Raw genomic sequence first — 5,570 nt, forward strand, 5'->3', positions numbered from 1 at the left:
TAACTTGGGTCAAACGTTTCGGATAGCCTTCCACAAGCTTCCCACAATAAGTTGGGTGAATTTTGGCCCATTCCTCCAAAAGTGCTGGTTTAATTGAGTCAGGTTTGTAGGCCTCCTTGCTCGCACATGCTTTTTCAGTTCTGCCCACAAATTTTCTATGGGATTGAAGTCAGGACTTTGTGATGGCCACTCCAATACCTTGACTTTGTTGTCCTTAAGCCAAATTTGCCACAACTTTGAAAGTATGCTTGGGGTCATTGTTCATTTGGAAGACCCATTTGCGACCAAACTTTAACTTCCTGACTGATGTCTTGAGATGTTTCTTCAATATAGCCACAATATTCCTACCTCATGATGCCATCTATTTTGTGAAGTGCACCAGTCCCTCCTAAAGCAAAGCACCCCACAACGTGATGCTGCCACCCCTGTGCTTCGTGGTTGGGGTGGTGTTCTTCGGCTTGCAAGCCTTCCCTTTTTTCCTCCAAACATAACGATGGTCATTATGGCCAAACAGTTCTATTTTTGTTTCATCAGACCAGAGGACCAAAAAGTACAATCTTTGTCCCCATGTGCAGTTGCAAACCGTAGTCTGGCTTTTTTATGCCGGTTTTGGAGCAGTGGCTTCTTCCTTGCTGAGCGGCCTTTCAGGTTATGTCGATAGGGGACTCGTTTTACTGTGGATATAGAAACTTTTGTACCTGTTTCCTCCAGCATCTTCACAAGGTTCTTTGCTGTTGTTCTGGGATTGATTTGCACTTTTTGCACCAAGGTACGTTCATCTCTAGGAGATAAAACGCGTCTCCTTCCTAAGCGTATTGACGGCTGTGTGGTCCCATGGTGTTTATACTTGCGTACTATTGTTTGTACAGATGAATGTGGTACCTTCAGGCGTTTGGAAATTGCTCCCAATGATGAACCAGACTTGTGGAGGTCTACAATTATTTTCTGAGGTCTTGGCTGATTTCTTTTCATTTTCCCATGATGTCAAGCAAAGAAGCACTGAGTTTGAAGGTAGGCCTTGAAATACATCCACAGGTACACCTCCAATTGACTCAAATTATGTCAATTAGCCTATCAGAAGCTTCTAAAGCCATGACATCATTTTCTGGAATTTTCCAAGCTTTTTAAAGACACAGTCAACTTAGTATATGTAAACTTCTGACCAACTGGAATTGTGATACAGTGAAATTATCTGTCTGTAAACAATTGTTGGAAAAATTACTTGTGTCATGCAGAAAGTAGATGTCCTAACCGATTTGCCAAAACTATAGTTTGTTAACAAGAAATGTGTGAAGTGGTTGAAAAACGAGTTTTCATGACTCCAACCTAAGTGTATGTAAACTTCCGACTTCAACTGTAGCTACCTACATAACCAGCATTAAACGTATCTAACATTGTTAGCTAAGTTATACCAGAGAAGCCATTATATTCCAGTATCTCTGGTTATACTCACCACCACCAGTTGTTGCACACTAAGCCAGCGTTACTGGTGCAGATGTGACCACTGTAGATTGCCTCTGCATTGTGTTTTGATCGCCTTACATATGACCAAAGGATCAGTTTAGTGTTGATCTTTTATTTTCTGATAAAGTTGGTGACTAGCATTAGCGCAATTGCTTACTAGCGTTAGCGCAATGACTGGAAGCATGCTACTAGATACCATAGACTAATTAGCACTGGCTCACAAAACTGCCTTTATCTTCATTCATACTGGATGCAGAGACAAAAATGGTATCCAGGAGTAGTATCTATTTAAGATGTTTTTGGGAAACCGGGCCCTGACTGGTTTGTTCTGTCTTCCAGGACGATCCGTCTCTCCTCTCTCACCTGCTAGAGGCACTGGACTCTGGGGCTCATCCTCATGGTGGGATTGCATGGGGTTAATCAGCCATAATAACCATCATAACTGACAAACCCAGCTGTGTTTCTTATGCTTTGATATTTCACCACTTGTTCTACAGATGTTAAGTAGTAGACTTAGTAGACCAGGCCCCTTGTCTTCCTGCAGCCAAGTGTGATGCATTATTTATGAGTCATCATTTCATTCCCCTGACTAAAATCCCTTGTTCACTTCTTCTCTAGGTTTGGACCACCTAGTGTCCATTATAGTTGGAACCCCCAGCATCAGGGACGTGATTGCCTTCCCCAAATCATTCAGGGGCAATGACCTGATGAGTCATGCCCCAGATTTTGTCTCTGAAAATCAGCGGAAACCCTATCACATCTCTGTCAAATGGCCAGCAGATGGCGAAGGGAACCAGGAGAAATAGACATTGCTGTTACACTTTTGTCCTAAAGCTGAGACTCTGACTCATATTAAAGGTGGGTTTACATTGGGAAGATGTGGGATGACTAAGTACCGTGACTTACATATGTGAATTAGAATTTGGAGCAGCCTGAACGGATGTCAGATGCACTTCCATCCGATTCTCCTGGAGAATATTGTCGCTGGACATGCTGGCACTTTAGGTTTGTGCGAGCCGTGGATGACCATTAATCGCACCAGTATAAATTACGTGTCGGCCTGTGGTGTCAGAACTGGAACTGTCGTTTCCACGTCTCCACAACTTAAACCCAGTTTACACTGTTGTCCTGAAGCTGAGACTTACTCATATATTGATGTTTCCACTTGGCTCCAGTTTCTGGTTGAAGACTTTTCCAGTTGGCTCCATTTCTGAAATTCTACTTTTTTGCTAGCTTGTAGTTGTTCTCAGGGGCAGCTCCTCTGCTAGCCAAACTACTGTCCTGAAAGTGACATAATATATGTACAATGTAGACAGAAGACACTGTCACCATTAAATTGTTATGGGTTGACAAATTCATGTGTCTTGCTTATAATTCTCATGCTACACAATAAAATCCTGTATACATTCTGCATCAAATCTGTTACTCAGACTTTGTGAAAACATTGGAATGTCCAATAGGGGGGAGCATTGTTCCATTTGATCTTGTAAAATGTTTCCTCTCAGACAACCTTATCTCGGACAACATGACATTAACTGAGGCAATTAAGGTTAAAAACATTTATCCAGGGTACTACATTAACCTCTAGTACAGTAAGCCTCACATACATTGAACATTCAACCTACAGACCACCTTTTACAACATCTTTACCACCTTACTACTAAATCAAGTAGTGAGGTCAATCACCTCCAATGTTGTTTTTCTATAAGATTAAATTCCACACAAATAAATATTACACAGAAAGGGAACTTCAGAGACCAGTTAAGCTCTGGAGATTGAAATAAAAAAAGGCAGTGAGAATGTATTAACTCCCCTTCAGACTGCAGAGTTATTTTAGTGCCACGCTGATGTAACCTCCGTGCCAGTGTAAACTGCCACTTTTACAACAACAGCTGCCTGCCCAAGTTCCCCGCCACCTTTGCTAGGAGACAGTTGCTAAGGCTGGCGGGTATCACACAGATGTTCTCATTAGTGAAGAAAATACAGCCAACACTACAGCTTGTCCTGGATGCCATTTTGTCTGTCGTCTGAGGGGTGAAGATGGACGTGGTGGAGAGAGGCTTTCCCCATGCCTTGGCGACCATAGAGGGAAGTTCAAAGATGTTATTTTTTAAGTAGGTTTTTGGCTAAGAGGATGGCTGAGGAAAGGGGAATGGCTCGCGTGTCTCCACAGTCAGTGTTGAGAGAGCAGTGAAAAGAAAGAGAGCTGATGCAACCCTCAGAGCCAACCCACACTAGTTCCACATCGTGATGTGAGGGCCGACTATGCCTTTTCATGTATGTGCATTGCAAAATGAATAGCATTGCAAGGCTACTGACTGTAGGCACATTGTCTTGCTGCCTATTTTTACAAAACGTTGAAGCTGTGAATTGTGAATTTATTCACTGTCACTGGCATGCCAAATTACCTGTGGTCCATGAACAATTATGCATCAAACATAAAAGGGCAAAGAGAGGACAATGATGTTTACCCTCTGCAAAATGGTGTGAGCTTGCAAGTTGAAAGTAACACTGCATAACCATGACTGAGGCATTATTATAATGATTTCCAGCAGCTCAGCTACCATCGTCCTCAATTTAATGAGATTCTGTATAACTCCAAACATTTTGTAATCTCTTAGGACAAGCAGTCTCAAGAGTGTAATCCAGGTTGATGTGGTCGGGGGGTTTCTACCGGCATCTCTGAGACAAGCCCTGGGATAATGAGCTCTCTGGCACGTTCTTTGTCCCTAATGGCCATTTGTTATGGAAAGCACTTGACCAAAAATAAACAGGAAGATTGCAATGTGTAATTTTCTGCTACATCCAATTGTACATTTATTTTGACAGTTTGTGTATTCACATTAATAAGGATGTAATTAGTCTAGAATTAATGTATGTATATAACAGCATATATTTTTCTCCCTATAATTTATTATCTTGCTAAGCACCGATCAGTATCAGAAATAGTTAGCAATTTTATCTATAACATTTTCAGTATCCATTCCTTCAGACAAATTGAGCGTGCTCTCTCTCTTGCCATCCGTCACAATGTTTTGAAGATGAAATGAGAGATTGTCATGTCAGCGGATGTCAGTTTCTGTCAATATTCTAGCAGCTTGTGTAACAGTATGCTAGGGACTCTACGGTACAGTCACAAGAACTAGACGGCACCAGGGCGCTAATGTATTCTGTGGACAAATATAAACAAATGGAATATTCTATGTTGACATACAGTATTGTCACTGAGTACTGCCCCTATATATAGGACCTTCCACCCCCACCTGGGATATGGATGCCTGATGAAGACCTAAGGGTCGAAACGTTGTAAATAAATATCACCTGGGAGCATGAGCAGCAGTGTGCGGTGTTTTCCTTTCTGTTTTCCATGAGTTTGCCTTCAACTCCAGCACCTCTGGAAAGTACCTGGATGTGTGTATGTTCTTCAGCTTTTGGACATACAGTATTTACCAATGAGAACTGACTTCCAGAGCAGTGGGTAGTTGGATGTGTGGTGTAGGATTGGATCATTGATTAGGCATGCCTTAGACATGGTTAGATACAGTGGAAACAAATAGAAGCATCTAAATCACCATGATGTAACTTGAAAGAGACATTTTAAAATTGCAAGCTTATGTAGCTTTTATAAGCAGTATAACAACAGAACAGAGTACCTAAAATTGTAATTGTTTCAAATAACAAATCTGAATATGCTTAGGGGTTGCTTAAATTCTAGCACAGTTTACTTTGATGCTGCTGGAATAATCAGGAACAGTTATCCAATCTGTTTTGTGCATGTCAACCATTTAGTAATATGCGGTTCTCGGGGAGACATTAAGGGCTCTTTTACTGGTTGCAAACATTCCCCAGGATGTTGGAATAGTAAGGTGATCAATACAGGAAATATGGCCTGCTTTGTATTTATTCAAATGTTTATTGCTCTCCAACATTTTCAGTGTAGAATATAATGCATATAGATATTTTATTGTGGGGAATATTTGTTTTGACCAAGTTAAATAGTTACTTCTGTATCTTGTGCGAGAGATGACGTTTAAATCAATTAGCCATTGGCTTTTTCAAGCCTTATTGATACTATCGTTAATATTTAACTCTCAGAAGGATATCTG

At 41.1% G+C, this 5,570-nt stretch overlaps 1 long non-coding RNA gene across 1 annotated transcript; it reads left to right on the plus strand.

Annotated features, from left to right (window-relative positions):
- Positions 1–1,791: 1,791 nt before the first annotated feature.
- Positions 1,792–2,882, plus strand: LOC115156988 (uncharacterized). Its single transcript, XR_003868368.1, has 2 exons — positions 1,792–1,864; positions 2,083–2,882. It is a non-coding gene; the product is annotated as an uncharacterized LOC115156988 (long non-coding RNA).
- Positions 2,883–5,570: the final 2,688 nt, after the last annotated feature.

This window comes from Salmo trutta, chromosome 21, assembly GCF_901001165.1.
Source record: "Salmo trutta chromosome 21, fSalTru1.1, whole genome shotgun sequence".
Taxonomy (NCBI): domain Eukaryota; kingdom Metazoa; phylum Chordata; class Actinopteri; order Salmoniformes; family Salmonidae; genus Salmo; species Salmo trutta.